We start from the raw sequence: 17,577 nt of genomic DNA, 5'->3' as shown, positions 1-17,577 counted from the left end.
TAAAAAGAGTTATGAGAAAATAAATTATATGAACAATGATTTACGAAGCATTTTACTTTTCAAAGCCAGGTCAGGGAGCCTTGAAACAGGGGTAAGATTGAAAAAATTTAAAGAAGTGAATGAAAAATGTCAATTATGTTTTAAAGAAGATGAAACATTAGAACACTTATTGTTAAAATGTGAAGAAACCCAAAAAATCAGGGAAAAATGGAAATGGATCGATGAAATGAAAGAGGAAGGAAATTTGGTTAAATTAGCTTGGAGGCTAGGCTTTAATGTAAATGGAAGGGAACTAAGTATTGTATTGTATTGTATTTATTTCGTCCTTTTTTCATACATTTAGCACTGTAATACAATGCATATGAAGCGGACACGTCATTTATATATGAATACAGAAGTAAAAGAAACAATAATAGTGAAAATTACATACACTAGGTTAGTAATTAAGCCTTACTTCTTACATCTTATTACACTATACATTTTACATGACATCATTGTTAAAAATAAACTTAGCAATTATTACTTGCAGTGTATTTAGAAACCCTCCAACAAATATGTAATGCTAAAAGCAAGTAATGACATTGATTTACTGTATATCCTGTAACGTTTCTATTTACTTAGCAGTTCATGTATTCCTCTACCGAGTAAAAGCAATGTTGTAATAAATATTTCTGGAGTTCTTTCTTAAATTTAGCAACAGAGTCCTGAGTTTTTATTTCTTTCGGAAGTTTATTGTAAAGCATGATACCCGCGTATTTACATCCTTTTTCATATAATACTGTTCTGTGTTCTACAATAGAAAAGTTTTCTTTGTTTCTTGTGTCATGATCATGTTGCTGTTCTACTCGCGTAAGGATACCTTGTAGGTGTTTCTTTACAAATATCAAAAGATTTAAAATATACAAACAGGGTACTGGAAGTATACGAAGTTTTTTAAATATTGGTTTGCAATGATCTTTTGGTTTAGCAGTTGCCATCAATCTTATTATTCGTTTCTGTATCGTAAAGATGACTTTGGCCTTGTGTGTATTTCCCCAAAATATAATACCATATGTTAAATTCGATTGGAATAATCCAAAGTAAATTGTTTTTAAAGTAGAGTCTCTTAAAACATTTTTAAGAACTTTAATTGCGAAATATATTTGGTTTAATTTTTTACTAAGCTTAGTTATTTGCACATCCCAAGAAAGATTTTTATCTATCCAAATTCCTAAGAACTTAGTTGAGTTTACATATTCTATTTCATTATTTTGAATTATAATGTTCCTAGGCTGTGCATGTTTGTTGCGCATGTGATGAAAATTAATTGCTTGTGTCTTCTCAATATTTAATTTAAGCATATTTTCTTTAACCCAGTGAGAGATTTTACAAAGGATTTCGTTTGCACTACCTTCAACAACCTCATTTGTTTTACCTTTTACTATAATATTAGCGTCATCTGCATAAAGGGATGCTTCTGCTGGAGCAATATTACTTGGTAGGTCGTTAATATATATCAAAAATAATAGCGGCCCTAATACGGATCCTTGTGGCACTCCACATGTTATTTCTTGTTTCTCTGATATGTAGTGTGTAGCTTGGTTTGTATCCCTGTTATTGTATGTAATTTCTACTACTTGCTGCCGATTTTTCAGATACGATTGAAACCATTTGGATGCAATGCCTCTTATTCCGTAACCTTGTAGCTTTGAGAGAAGATTTCTATGTGACACTAAGTGAGAAAGAAATAGAAAAAAACAAAGAACTTTTTGAATTTTGGTGGAAAAAGAAAATGGAAAACATTAAATGAAAAAAAAGAGCAGTACTTACTTTTTTATCTTTTTTTCAGGACCCAAACTTCCGAAGAGAAGGAAGGAAAATACCTTGAACCTGAACCTGAACCTGAATGAAATAACTTGAATGGCAGCCTATATTCGGCGTAGTTGTTATTGTACTTTAAATTCTTTCTTTAAAGGTAATAAAACCTTCACATTTCTTATAAATTTTCCAGCATATAATATGGGATAAACAATCACTCGTAACAAATAATAATTGCTTATTGTGTTACAGTAGTGGACCAGATATTAATTACGTGCAGGTTTATGTTTGACACCACTGGGAACAAATGTTGAAAAATTGTAAGTCTTTTACTAGTTTCCTTCTTATTTCGCCCTAAAAGGTTTCCACTGGGTGACATGAAAATATCTCAGTTAACATTGATAAAATTCAAGGAGGCCACAAAAAGTAATGGTTCATAAATTATAATTCTTTTATAAATTCCGTACAAATACGGCTTCTGAATATATAGCATAAAAAAATACAGTGCAAAAAACACAAACCAACATGTATTAGAAGCCACTATAAAGCACGAATGATTTGTAACAGAGTCAGGGCAGGGCGTAGTTGGTTTGCCCGAGAAGGGGTGGGGTCCAAAGGAAGCCGGCACTGGGCGCAAGCCATGGTAGTGAAAAAAATTGCATTTGGCAATGACATGAGTTTCAATAGCAGTTGTTAAGGTACCATGCTAGCTGCACTTGTAAACATAACGTACGGGTTCTGTAAGTCATGCAGAAATATGTCGCCGGTGAAAGATAGGACCGAGTAGAGTCATCTTTCGTATGCACTCACTTACTATATCCGTGGTAAAGCACTTGTAATGATTTTACACTGGTAGGCGTATCCTTGTAAATCTAAAATATGGCTGTGTTATTTTGTATTTTTTTTTGTCGCCAACGGAAATCTTTTCCGTATAAACATCTCTTTTCATGCAAAGTATTGAATTTTACTTATGAATCTTCCAACATGTGATTCGCCAGAACTGCACCTGTACCTTCACTTTTTTGTACTTCATGTGATTGCTTAGGTTTTTCTACCAAGGATTTTATAAAATAGACATAAATAATATTTTATCCTTGCATTCTACATAGCGTTGCCAGATGTCCCGGTTTTCAATGAAATAACTGTCTGTGTGGAAAAAGGCTTTCGGGACGCATGTTTGCTTCGGTTTTCGTTCGTCACATTGAAAGAAAAACCAATCTGCAAGAACTAGTATGTCTCACCTTAAAACTGAAGGTTTTCGAAGGTTTGTGTAGCCAATTAATTTTATTAAACGAGCCAGAAAGAATTTGGAAACCACATCAATTCTTTCGTACTATTTTTTTGTTTAGTTTCCAGAGGAGGGTTGGATAAAAAATATTCAAGATTGGGCATATGTTGTAGCATTAATTTTAATATCACTTTCAGCAGAAAAGTGGCCACCGGTTACTATTTGGTAAAAAAAAAAAAAAAAAAAGTCCACCATCTTAGGTATTGATCAATACCAGTATCATCTCTCTGTGACTTACCGTTTCCTAGATATTGGTCAAAAAATGTCAGATTTCGGGCGATTTAAGAAGTTGTATCTCTGAAAACGTAAGTCATAGAGAGATCATATGGGAGTTGACCAATTCCTAAGATGGTAAACATTTTGGTACCAAATAGTCATTGCTGGACTGGCTACTAGTTGTTCCCGGCGGCTGACAAATTCTTTTGGCCCCGAATTCTCAATCCCCCCAACCGCAGCTACTCCAATTGCGAGTGTTTCCCCCCAAATGAAAGCTCACCTTTATCTTCAATAAAGCCTACATCTCTTTAGTAGTAGTACATATAGAACTAGGGTATATGTTTTGTAACAATGTTTACGAGAACAAAGACAGTAATCATCAGTATATATATATATTCATTTTGCCTTGGGATGACTGAGATTTGCAATTTGTTGATAAAGAACTTCGGACGAATAAATTTAAAGTCAACTTCGCGGTTTCAGTATGCATGAACAAGGGATATGATAAGCTGCAAAGCAGCGCCCCCTGCAGCTAGCTCGAAATATTTTTCGGGGGATATACTCTTCGGAGCAAGCACGACGAAATCTTGTCGTGAGGACATGAATATCAGTAAACACTTGTGTTCTGTGAACTATGCCAAGTACCCAGATTGGGTGGATTTATGCAAATCGTGTGCACATATAGGCCCACAGAGTGGTCGTAATGGAATTACCTACTATGTTGCGACGTGATAAAAGTTCAGGAAAGATATTATCAATACTGAATATTAATATTGCTACCAGAAACTGATATAATGAATTTTCATTTCGATTTGCGTAATTTTATTCCAAATTTGTGTGTATCAGTTCGTACTGTAATAGCAATTGTAGTATTTGAATGCACAACGAGAACGTGAAGCCAGATTCAACAGCAGTCACAGTTTTATGTAAAAGACCTACTTACAAATAATTTACTAATTTTTCACTCATCAATGTTATAGATTCAAGAAATCCGAATTTATAATCCACTCGTTACAATCGTACTGTAGTTCTCACTGTAGTTTTCGAAAAGACACGATAAGGACATACACTATTTTACAGTAAGACTTTGAATAACTGACCGCATCTCGACTTCTTGGCTGATAAAATTGGCAACTACTGAACAATGAAAGCAAGCACTCTTGAGTGACTCAACAATGCCAAAACCACGGAACCTTGTTACAGAGGCGTCAGCGCGACGCCGTGATATCGCAAATCATGAAAGTTTCCTCAGATCTCTCTCTGTTGGGTTTCAAATTATTATTTTTCCTAGGCCAAGAAACTGAACTTTCTAGAATTGAGGACCGTTTTATCAAAACTCGATGAAGAAAATTTTGAGAAACGGAGTTACGCTTTTTTCAGGTATGTTGCTTGTGCTCTCAATCGACCTGTGAAATCAGAATTGACAGATATCGAAATGTGCCATGTGTATAGAATACTAAATCATGAACGTTTTGTCACAGCATGAACGTTGGGACACGCGGAAATACGTAGGAACAAACCATGGTTCGACCAAGAATGCATTAAACTAGCAGAGAAGAGAAAACAGGCAAAATTACAGTGGCTACAAAATCCGAAAGAAACAACTACACAAAATTTCGCAGATATCAGGCGGGAAACTTCTAAAACTTTTAGAACAAAGAAACGGGATTTTTTGAAAGCTAAAATTAAGGAACTTGAAGATAATAGTAAAAATAAAAATATTCGGGACATGTATAAGGGGATCAGCGAATTTAAGAAAGGCTATCAACCTCGTGCTTATATATTAAAGAAATCTGACGGAACAGTTCTCACCGATACGGATAGCCTCTTAAATAGATGGAAAGATTTCTTTGACGATTTGCTGAACACGCAGCCAAAAATTAATGTGTGGAGAAAAGGAGATACACACCGCAGAACCGTATATTCCAGAACCCAATCGAATAGAAGTGGAAGCCGCTATAAAGAAATTGAAGAAACACAAATCTCCGGGTGTAGATGAAATTCCGGCTGAGTTAATTTTAGCTGGAGGCGAAAAATTGTGGAACAAGATACACAAACTCATTCTCCTTATCTGGAACAAGGAAGAATTGCCACAAGAGTGGAAAGAATCAATCATTGTTCCAATTCACAAGAAAGGCGACAAAACTGACTGTAATAATTATCGAGGCATTTCTCTTCTGTCAACATCCTATAAAATCCTTTCAAATATTCTGTTAGCAAGATTGACCCCATACGCAGATGAAATTATTGCAGATTATCAGTGCGGATTTAGACGAAATCGATCAACTATCGACCAAATATTTACCATTCGACAAATACTCGAAAAGAAGTGGGAATACAATACCCCGGTACATCAACTATTTATTGATTTTAGAAAGGCGTACGACTCGGTTAGGAGAGAAACATTATACAACGTTCTTACAGAACTTGGAATACCGAGAAAGCTAATTAGATTAATTAAGATATGTTTAAGTGAATCCCAAAGTAAAGTCCGGGTAGGAAAATTTTTGTCCACGAGCTTCCACGTCGAAAATGGCCTGAAACAAGAAGATGCGTTGTCGCCATTATTATTTAACTTTGTGCTGGAATACGCCATAAGGAAAATCAAAGATAGCAACCAGGGCCTAGAGTTGAACGGCATTCACCAGGTTATGGCATATGCTGATGATGTAAATTTAATAGGGGATGATAGGAGAACAGTAGAAAAAAATGCAGAGATCTTATTAAACGCTTGCAGGGACATGGGTTTAGAAGTAAATGCAGAGTAAACTAAATACATGGAAGTGCGTCGGGACCGTAATACGGCAAATTGTGGAGGTGTTAAAATATTAAATAATGCTTTTGATAAAGTGGATACTTTCAAATATTTAGGATCAATATTAACAGACGAAAATCATATTCACGAAGAAATTAAATGTCGACTAAAAGCAGGGAATTCGTGTTACTATTCGGTTCAAAATCTCTTCTCGTCGCGAATTCTGTCGAGGAATTTGAAGCTTAAAATATATAAAACGATAATCATGCCTGTTGTTCTGTATGGTTGTGAAACATGGTCGCTTACGCTGAGGGAAGAACATAGATTGAAAGCATTTGAGAACAGGATCCTGAGAAGAATATTCGGACCCAAGAGGAACGAGAATGGGGAATGGCGGAAGCTTCATAACGAGGAACTACATGGTTTATACGGTTTACCCAACATTGTTAGGGTCGTCAAGTCTAGGAGGCTTAGGTGGGCAGGTCATGTAGCTAGAATGGAAGAAAGTAGAAACGCTTTCAAAGTCTTGACTGGTAAACCCATCGGAAAACGACCATTAGGAAGACCTAGGCGCAGATGGGAGGACAATATTAAGATGGATCTCGCAGAGATAGGAATACAAAGTAGAAACTGGATGCAATTAGCTAAGGATAGAAGTCAGTGGAGAGCTTTTGTGAACGCGGCACTGAACCTCCGGGTTCCATAGGCCATAGAGTTAGTTAGTTAGTTAGTTTGTCACAGCTCGATAAAGGTTAAGTACAATACGAACAAAAATGCAATTGTAAAAAAATCATGTTTTTTGCACTATCGAGTTTTGAAAAAAACTCTCCTCAATTGCATTGCCAGGCCACTGTACTTTCGGCTCCTTTTTATATTCCGCGATAGGAAGCGTGCGTATTTCGCTATTGTTTTTGCTTGCACCAACATTAGCGTCAAGCATGGTCAATTCTTACCTTATAGGGGATGTGAATCGTCGCAAAATTTTAATGAAATGTTCATAAGAGCTTGATGTATGCAAATTATCGCAGTGACTGTTGACAAGATTATTAATTGTCGCACATGTTTTCCTCAAATTTTTCTCTTCCCCCTGGCCTTCTCTCTTTATTAGAATTTTCATTTGGCCCCCTTTTGATTTTGCAATTATCTGGGCGGCGATCGCCGCTTAGCCACCTGGGCCAGTCCGGGCCTCCAAATAGTAACCAGTATCCTATGGCTAACTGGAAATCGTTCCCCAAATATTGGCGAAGAATGTTCGGATTTCGGGTGATTTTAAGGAGCCATATCTGAGGAACTGTAAGTCATAGAGAGATTATATTTTTCAATTTTGAGCATATGTCTTCGTAAAACAACCTATCATAGAACGTTTTGATAGAAAAAAAGCCTTTTTTCGAGGAAATTATAAACAGATAGATATAAAAAAATTTTAATGAATATAATAATAAAGTACATAGAACATGGTATAAAGCCTGTAGAAGTTAATAAGAAAAATGAGTTTTTAAGTTCTCTGTGGCAATGCCCTTGGAGTATTCTGAACAGGTTTCTTGCTAAATGCTGAATTTGTAATTCTTTTAGGTAGCGTTTCTGACTAATGTGATGACGCAACAAAGAAAAATGTCTGTTCAACGATAAATGGAAGGGTATTTTGTAATTGGCGCAATATTTAAAACCTGTTTTTCGCAACAAACCTGAATTCGAAATAAGGGACGCCAGGCAGCTCTTCTTATGTTACATTTTCACGGTCTTTATACATCCCTTTTGGAGTTCCATTTATGTTAACTTATAGGAAAAACTGGAAAATTGTGAGTAATAAACTGGAAATAAGCAGATTATGAACCTATTCTGACCAAGTTAGTAGGAACGCTGCCCTTATGTATAGTCTGAGATTGGTGTCCCGTTTTTCTGTTTACAAAATCTGGCAACCCAATTACTACATTTTTATTTCTTTAGTGCATGCGTAAATACTTGCGTACAGATTACTAATACGCGTGCAAACTAATGTGACTTCTATTGATATGAGTCCGCAGGAATACCATAATAATATTTGAGCAAAAACGCTTGTAAAGTTTACAATATACGCTCCATCTGCGCGTCGATAGTAGGGTCGCTTAAAAATGGTATACTAAAGTAGAGTAGAAGTGAGTAAGATAAGAAAATGCAGGATAAGGGTAGGAACGAATTTGTTTACGGTTAGGGAAGGTTTGATCTATTTTCTAAAAATTAATAGAGTGTAATTTGTCGTTTCTGAGTGGGAATTGCAAAGTTAACCCAAAAACAATAACCTACTAGTGTTAGGTTACCGCTGAAAATAAAGAGGGCTTATGTTTAGCAGAAGGGGTCCAGCAATTGTTTCTTAAAATGTTACAATTTCGGTATTTTCGTTTGACATTAGGTTAGTTTAGGTCACGTTAGATTAGATTATATTACAAGATATTAGTGTAGAGATCTAGCAAAGTTTTCCCCCTCAAAAATAAAAAAATAATATATAAAAAGGAATAACAGTAAAATAAAATAAAGAATTATAAAATTTCATTTATTTCTATAATATTAGGTTAGCTAAGTTTAGGTTACATTTGGTTACGTTATGTTAGTTCTAAGTACTTGCATTATCGTTTTCTCTTGTAAATTTTGTGTTCGTTACGTACTTCCGGATCCCTTCTGCTAAATATAACCCACAAAAGGTTCTGGTAAAATTTAGACACACAAGAATATGCAAAGTTGAAAATTGAAATTCAATATTTGCATAGAATGATATGTTTATAGTGAACCCAATACATCTGTATTTTACGGTTAGAAGTGTAAGGTTACTAGTATAAAATTACAAGTGCTTCACGACGGTTAAAGTGAGTACGTTTGAAGGATGATTGAATAAAATACTAGGTGTCCCATTTGAAACATAATTTGGAATCAGGTATAGGCTAATTTTTGAAGAATTGACGCAAACGTATAGATGATCCACCAATTTTAGCTTGATTCATGTAGATATTTTCAAACATAAAAGCAAATAATGAAGTCCATGTGTGTACATACAGTGTTGCCAAATGTAAGTGAGTGTACAAAAGTATATACAAAACATTGTAAAGCGCGTGTCACTCATGTGCATGGATACAGCTCACAAATTTCAGCGTGAATTTGTAAATTGGGTCGATGATTTTCGTAGTCAAAGGAAAACGGTTCATTTTCACATCAGCATGTTCAGAATTCTGCTATTAATGACGTAATTGCGAAAACGTGGTTTTTGAAGTTTTACGCTGCACACTGGCAACACTGTGTGTGTTTAAGTGTAAAGCATGTGAGTTTAGGTACTGTTTATCACATGGAGTCATTGAAAACACTAAATGAGAACATTGAAAATGGTAGGAGTAATAGTGTGACTTACATGCACCCTGCAACCTTTTGTGGAACAAAGTGAAAAGTAGCCTCACAGTAGGTGCTGAAAATGCCCACCATTCTCGTTCAAACAACGATTTACAAATTGGAAGCATGGTGGAAGCAACTTCACAGAGAGTTAACAGGTTCATTTCTTCAATGGCTCTGCGTGGTTGGTTTTGAGATGTTGTAGAGTCTTTGGGTTTTATGTATACACGATTTATTTTAAATATACGCATAAGAAATGGTCTGGAGATGTCAAGTATCGGGAGCGACAGGGCCACAAATTTTTAATTATTACTTAAATTTAATTTATTAATTATATCCAGAGTTTCATTTGGCGCGTGACGTATAGCCCCATCTTGTTGTAACCAACAATTGCATTTATCAGGTTCAAGCATGGAAATATATTGAGTGATTATGTCACGATACACGGTACCGTCAACTGTGGTCAAAAAAAAAAAAAAAAAAAAGCTCAATTATTCGACGTCGTAAAATTGCACGCCACACCTGTCTTCTCTTGGATGAAGTGGTTGCTCGTGTAACACATGGGGATTATCACTTGACCAATATCGTAAATTTCGGCTATTCAGATACCACTTTAAATGGAACCATGCTTCGTCACTACTTGAAACTTTGTCCAAAACATCTATTCATTGATTTCTGATGAACGATTTAAACCAATGACAGTATCTGATACGTGCGACCTTGTCTATCTGCTTCAATTCTTGCACAGCCTATATCTTAAATGCAGGTAGGTGCAGCAGTTGTAAGGCTCTATACGCTGTTGTTTTTGGTAAACTTGCTTGTGCAGTAAGTTTACGAACTGGGTTTCAAGGTCGTTGCGAAATGCTATGCTCGACGTTCTGAATCACTTCTTGTGTAAGAACATGCGGTTTTCTGTTTCGTGGTTTAACACGTACAGATCTCGTTTCGCGAAATTTTGTTACTAATCGCTAAATTGTTGATATTCCCGGCACACCGCCATTTTGGAAATCTTCCTTGAAACAATGCTACACATTAACACAGGACTTTTGATTCAAAAAAATGTTCCAAACAATGAAGACATTCTAGTGTGAGGAGTATCTCATGGTAACAAACAAACACACTACGACACAATAAGTAACACACCACCCCATGTAAGACAATGGACTGCACACTTCCTGTTTACTTTTCCCTTTGCCTATGTTTAGCCTCATCTTAAACGGCTGCACGATGCATGTAAGTTATATTATTTTCCTAGTTTTTTCAATGTTTGTATTTAGTGTTTTCAATGATTGTATTTGATGAACAGTACCTAAACACACATGCTGTTGCACTTAAACATTGGGAGTGTTGCCAATGTGTACCGTAAAACTTCAAAAACCACGTTTTCGCGGTTACGCCATTAATGGTAGAATTCTGGACAAGCTGATGGTGAAAATGAACCATTCTACTTCTACTACGATAACTACCGTTCCATCCCACAAATCTGGGCTGATATTTGTGGCCTCCTTGTCCATGAATATGTTTTACATGCGATTTACAATGTTTTGTAATTTTCTTTTTTATACGCTGTCACTTACTTTTGGCAGCACTGCATACACACAGGTGGACTTCATAAGCCGCTTTTATGTTCAAAAATATTTATACTGATCAAGCTTAAAATTGTTGTATCATTTATACGTGTATCTCTTCCGTTGGAAAGTTAGCCTATATCTGATTCCAACTTGCGTTTTAAATAAGACAGTCTGTATTTTCTCCCAGGGAGTATTTCTGAATAGTATGGGGTACTAGGTCTGTATTTTTGTTTAGAAGGATAGCGTTAGTAGCGTAAGTTTCTTGAAGTTACTAATTAGGTTTGTGTTAAAACTGAAAACGCTGTGGACGATGAGCCTTGAGCTTGCGAATGCATGTACACTTTAAGTATGTTAGCTAATAATTGTAAGATAATAGTATGATTAAATGTAGGTTACAAGATACGTAAACCAATCAACATTACTTTATAGTAAAATACTACAATTCTATTTGAAATTATATAATAGAAACATCTTATTTCATTTTCCTTTCAGAATCCTGTAGTAAGCTTGAGCTGTGAGGATTTCTGGCCCAGGAAGAAATAATTGAAGATGGCGTTCGACTGCTCAAAGTTAAATGAAGTTAAATGTGGCACAAACTCAGAAGGAAATCCTGATACACGGAATTTTAATGAACGCTCTAATAATACCAATGAATTTTTACAGAATAACCCTGTTGCAAATTGTTCGTTTCCGGATTTAGAATGTATATATCCTGCGACGAATGTAATGAAAGAACATAATGGCAATAACGTTTCCGAACTGTCAGAAGATTTGGTGGATAATTATAAAAGCAGTGAAGATAGGGTTAAGAAAGTAATATTAGATGGGAAGTTAAATACAAATGCAATATGTGTTGTGCAACGTTTATCAGTATGTGAGTTACAGCAAAGTATTGGGAGGAATGAGAGCAAAATAGATACCTCGAAGGCAAAATGGAATGATTTTCCAAGTATTACAGAGGAGTCAAGCTATCAGAGTTCTGACATTATTACTAGTATGAGGAATAGCAGAAACATACAAGGAAACGGTTGTTTAGATATAAATAGCACTTCCCAGAAACGTTGGTATGTGCACTTTTTTGTATTACATAGTTGTAGCACATACTAACATTTTTCGAATAGTTTAATACGTTAATTTGGAATAGTTGCAATACCCAATACTTCTTAATTTTCCTATATAATAACATGACTTATTTCTTTCGTAAGTGTTGTTAAAAGTATTTTTTTTTTTATATTTATATCGAAAATTATTCAAATATTTTTCACTATTAGTATACTTTTACTTTTCCTTCCTACAGTAATATTGGAATGTATTAATTAAAAATTATTTTTCCTCCGTTCTTAAGGTTTTTGAAACATGGTCTATATCTAAGAGTCAGTGAGGATTTAATATTAGATTGGAAGTTAAATTCAAAAGTAATGTGTGTAGTCGAACGTTTATCAATATGTGACTTGGAAGAAAATACTGGAAGAGATAACAGTAAAATAAATGTATTGAATTCAAAGTGGAATGGTTTTCCGATATCTAAGGAAGAATCAAGCAGCCGCAAATCTGACCACGTTATTGGTTTGAAGAATGATAAATACATACAAGAAAGTGGTTGTGTAGAAACCAATAGCAATTCTCAGAAAGGCAGGTATGTATAGATCTTTTATTTTATAATGGTTGTAACTTATAAAAATTATTAAAGTAACACTTTGCTTCAATTGATATTCTGCAAAACTTTCCTAAATAATCTTGCGTACGAGGTTCGAAAAAAAAATTTTTTACTGAAGTAATAACTCGAGAGTATTTACATTATTTGTTCCCGTTGGTAGTGTCATCTTCAAGCTTGTCCCCCTCTGCTTCAAAACTTTTCTTTATTCACTGCTACAGTTATTTGTAACATCCCTGGAAGCCATGTTCTGTAAGGGTCTTTTCAGTTTTTGATTTTAGGGAACAAAAGAATCACATGATGCCAAATCAGGAAGTTTAAGAAAGTCTGAATACAATAGGAATTCATCTGTCTACTATGTAATATGATTTTGCTTGTATTTTGTTAGTAAACTTCTTGTATTTGGCTTTCCAAAATTTATTGAAAATGAGACCTTTCTCAGGTCCTGAAAAAACAATAAATGTGCGACTCTAGTGCCTTAATTTTGTAAACTTTACGTAATTTCACTATACTTATCTGCATTTTCTCTTCTGTAGTTATCGCAACCTTGTTGCGAAACACTGTAATATATATGAAACGCAAATTGTCCGTTTTCGAAACAATTTGCAATATGTTCGGATATTCATTATCACAAATGAATCCATTACATCTTTATTGTTTTAGTAGACTATATATACGTAATTCTGCTTTTGTATATGCAATAATATTAAATACAGTGAACTTGAGTATTCACTATTCCTGACATATACTTTGTAAACCGAAGATATCCAAGCCAAGCCCATACCCAAGCTCAATAACGGAATTCGTCACCCTTATATTAAAGTGTCTTAACGAAAGTATCAGTAGCATCAAGTAAAAACAAATCAAAATCTTTTTAGTGTAAACTTTATACAATTTTGAAAATATATTTCGTGTACAAAGCCGTTAGATTTATTACCCTGCTACTACAGGCTGTTCAGAAAGTAACTGCAGTACATTACTTGCCCCATTTTATTTTCCATAAACCACTTTAAACAACTGAAATTAGCTCGAAGCTAAACTTCAATGTCTTGGAAGTAATAAGATATGCTGGAAGTGATCCCTTTGCACTTCAAGACACACTTGCACACGTTTTTGCATGTTCTTGCAGACGTTGTGCAGAACATCGGGAGTGATGTTCCGAATGTGACGTGCTGATGCAACTTGGAGTTCTTGTATGGTGTGCGGATTGCTTTCGTAGGCTTTTCCTTTCAACGTACCTCATAGAAAGTAATCTGTTGGAGACAAGTCGGGTGAACGCGGAGGCCATCCTCGATAGATGATGCAGTCACCGAAGATATCCTGTATAAAGCTCATCACCTTGTAGGCGTTATTTGCAGTCGCTCCATCCTGTTAGGACCAGGCATTCTCAATTTCGTCGTCATTCAGTTCTGCTTGGAAGGGGTCCAGAAAGCAGGTTCAGTACCGTTCTGTATTTATGGTGTCTTGAAAGGAGATATGCCCAATGATGCGTTTACGAGGCACGGCGAACCAAACACCAAACTTTTGATCATGCAGTGGGCACTCATGAAATTCATGCGAATTCTCCGTACTCCACACACGACTATTCAATGTATTCACGCAACCGGAGAGGTGAAAACATGCCTCATCTGTGAGAAATGTTTCGTCAATAATTCCCTCACCATTGTCACGCACGAAGGACAGGAACCAGTTGCAAAAGTTCATCCGCGCCGGGAGATGGTATCAGTTAGTGGACGACCGAATTTTTGTACGGATACATGGACAGTGTCTCACGGAGAATCTTGTTAGCAGAATCCATGGACACGTGAGCCTGTTGAACAAGTTGTCTAACCAATCTCTTTGGATTGTGCACCATCAAGTCTTGCACCTCTGACACCTTCTCTGCGAATGTGGCTGTAGATGGCCTACCTGACTTTGGAGCATTGTGAACGCTTCCAGTCTTTCGAAACTTGGTGATGAGTTTCCGTACAGCATTACGGTTAGACATCTTCACTCCTGGTAGCTTTGCTGCAAACTCAGCTTCTTCCGCTGAGGTAAACTTGTCTCCATTGCGGAACACATGCTCCACAAGAAACAGTTTTGTTCAATCGTGGGCATGATGACCTGGATCACAATGATCTCACACAAGACGTATTTGTATTTGTTCACAGGTCTTCAATCAAACCGGACCTGTGAACAAATACAAATACTTCGTCATATATGGTTCAAATATGTTAAACAATGGAAAATGATGTATTACTAATTGACAATCATATCAGTCATCACTTAGCACACCACAACATTACACTTCATAGTTACTTTGTGAACACCCGGTATATTACTTACATTACTCTATTACTTCAGTAGCATAAAGTATTATAAGTCTTATAGCATCAAATTTTATAGCTATAGTAAGCCTCATAGTATTTTTGCCAATAATAACTCGGGTAGATCGATTTTTTTTCGCTGATCAACTAACAAAATATTTTACATGAATTTTCCTTTGTCATTATTTAGTTTTATTTCTTTACAGAACACAATAATTATAACATGTTATTAGCTGTATAATTAACAACCGATTTTTTGAAATTCGCTCTAAAAGAATGCTTCATTGATTCGTCAATTCGTTAGAACAGTCAATGTTTGCGTAGCACTGAAATGTACGCCTATTCTTTTTGAGATATTTTAAAAATGTTTTCTATGTTTCTATACCAAACCGAATTACTTACCGTAGCAGCCCGTTTATGACCCTAAGCCTACTTACGTGCCATCCTTTAGGAAATGTAAGAGAATGAATATTATTGTGTATTTTATTTTGTTTTCGTGATACTGGTATTCACAATTTGAGTGTGTAATTTTTTAATTGAATAATTTTTAGGAATTGTGGAGCAGGAAGCAGCTCGTTTCATAATTACAATAATATTGTAAATACTAACAAAGACAAAGCATTTTTTGTGTGTGAAGAATGTGGTAGGTGTTTTCGCGATTATTATTTATTAAAATCGCACATGGTTACGCATAATAATGATAAGCCATATGTTTGTGAAAAGTGTGGTAAATCATATAATCTTTTAACGAGTCTGAAATGTCACTTTTCAACACACCAAGATAAATCCTTTTCTTGTTATACATGTGGTAAAGTCTTCACTTATAAAGCTGCTTTGAGAAGTCACATGGCCATTCACAAAGACGAACAACATTTTTGTGATGTTTGTGGTAAAGTTTTTCGTCAGAAGAGTAACCTACAAATACACATGTTAATCCATAAGGGCGAGAAACTTTATGCATGTAACGTGTGCAGAATAACTTTTCGTCACAAGTCTACCTTAGAGTTACATAAGATGCGCCATACAGGTGAAAAACCTTATTCTTGTGAGAGATGTGGCTTGTGTTTTCGGCAAAAGTGTAAATTAAATAATCACATTCTTCTGCACAATACAAGCTCCAGGCAATATTCTTGTGATGTATGTGGCTGTTTTTTCCGTCACAAAGCTGGTATGGATATACATATGATGATACATAATGGTGAAAGGCCATATTCATGTGTCCAGTGCAAGAAGTCCTTTCTACGAAAATATTACTTGAATATACATATGCGTTCACATACAGGTGAAAAACCATATATCTGTAATGATTGTGGTAATAGTTTTCGTCAGAAGAATCACTTAAGAAAACACATGTTCTCGCATGGATATTTAAAACCTTATTTTTGTAATGATTGTGGTAAATCATTCACTGATAAGCGTAGCTTAAGAAAGCATGCATTAATTCATTTACGTGTAAGATTGTTTTCCAAATAGTAAAGACAAAAACTGTCGTCTTCCAAATGTGAAAGAAAAACTTCAATATATAGTGATGAAACGAGTATTCCTTTAAGATTTAGTTTTGTTCAGTTGAAAATTTAGATTAAAGTGAACCGTTTCGCACTAGTGATTCCTTCGTGAATCGTGATTGTGTTGATTGTTCAGTGAACTAGAATTATAGATTTAAATTTAAGTTATGTATTTTAATTTATTGTGTAACCTTGGGCTTTTTATTGGTGATATAAGTAAAAAGTTTTGAAGAAGTACTTCAGCATACATATATAACAGTAAACGTCTGTGTACTCATTGGTATAACCACGTAACTTGATAAAATCTTATTAAATTTTGCTAAAAATCTCGGAACCTTGAATTTTGACAATTTATACCTTTTAGAAAATACAAGGCGGACCATCCAGTTTACATTGGTGTATATTTTGATCCTATAGAACATTTACTAACTACGTTATTTGAAATTTCCACACCTGTACCTATGTTTATAAAACCATAACCAACAGTATGAAATAAGTCAAACATCTGAAGGTTTAAATTTTCGTGAATTTTTGCTCAAAATGGGACGAGATAGTACACCTTAATTTAGAGAATTACACCTTGTTCCAAAAAGGTTAAGCGCATTGATTACGGCTGTTTTGAGGTAAAAAATGTTGAAGGTCATCTTTGGAATATTCGGAAAACAAAACTAAACCTGTCAGGTTCAAAACTCTTAGCCAACCTTTGAATGGGGGGAAAAATTTGCAGGTGTTTTCATCTTTTTAGTATAATAAGACATCTTGAAATATTATTAAGTGTAAAAGAAGTAACATTGATTGAAATAATTAATACAATATTTCGAAACTACGTATTCATATGCTCGTTTTGTCACGTTTCCACACGTAATAGAGCATTTACATATGTAAAGTAATATTTCCAATGAAATGAAAGGCAGTGAACATAGTTCTAGTTAAGTAATAAAAACAAATGAGAGAAAAATTCTATTATTTGCAACGGTCAATTATATTTCTTTAGAAGGAACACAGCCAGAGTAGTCATGTAAGCTGGTGGTAAACCACGAAAATTCAAATCCTTAGGTCGTGAGTTCGATTCCAGTTTGGGTCCAGTTTCTTTTGCATGAAATTCTATCTGTCTCAATGCATAAAAATTCT

The 17,577-nt window shown here is 35.1% G+C and overlaps 1 long non-coding RNA gene across 1 annotated transcript; it reads left to right on the top strand.

Annotated features, from left to right (window-relative positions):
- Positions 1–1,346: 1,346 nt before the first annotated feature.
- On the top strand, positions 1,347–16,709 carry LOC145684376 (uncharacterized). The gene is made up of 4 exons (XR_014131281.1): positions 1,347–1,954; positions 11,474–12,045; positions 12,327–12,617; positions 15,493–16,709. It is a non-coding gene; the product is annotated as an uncharacterized LOC145684376 (long non-coding RNA).
- Positions 16,710–17,577: the final 868 nt, after the last annotated feature.

The sequence above is a fragment of the Thermobia domestica genome, chromosome 4 (assembly GCF_964235325.1).
Source record: "Thermobia domestica chromosome 4, izTheDome1.hap1.1, whole genome shotgun sequence".
NCBI lineage: Eukaryota > Metazoa > Arthropoda > Insecta > Zygentoma > Lepismatidae > Thermobia > Thermobia domestica.
The sequence above is the reverse complement of the archived record's forward strand: the minus strand, read 5'-3'. Positions and strand labels throughout refer to the sequence as shown.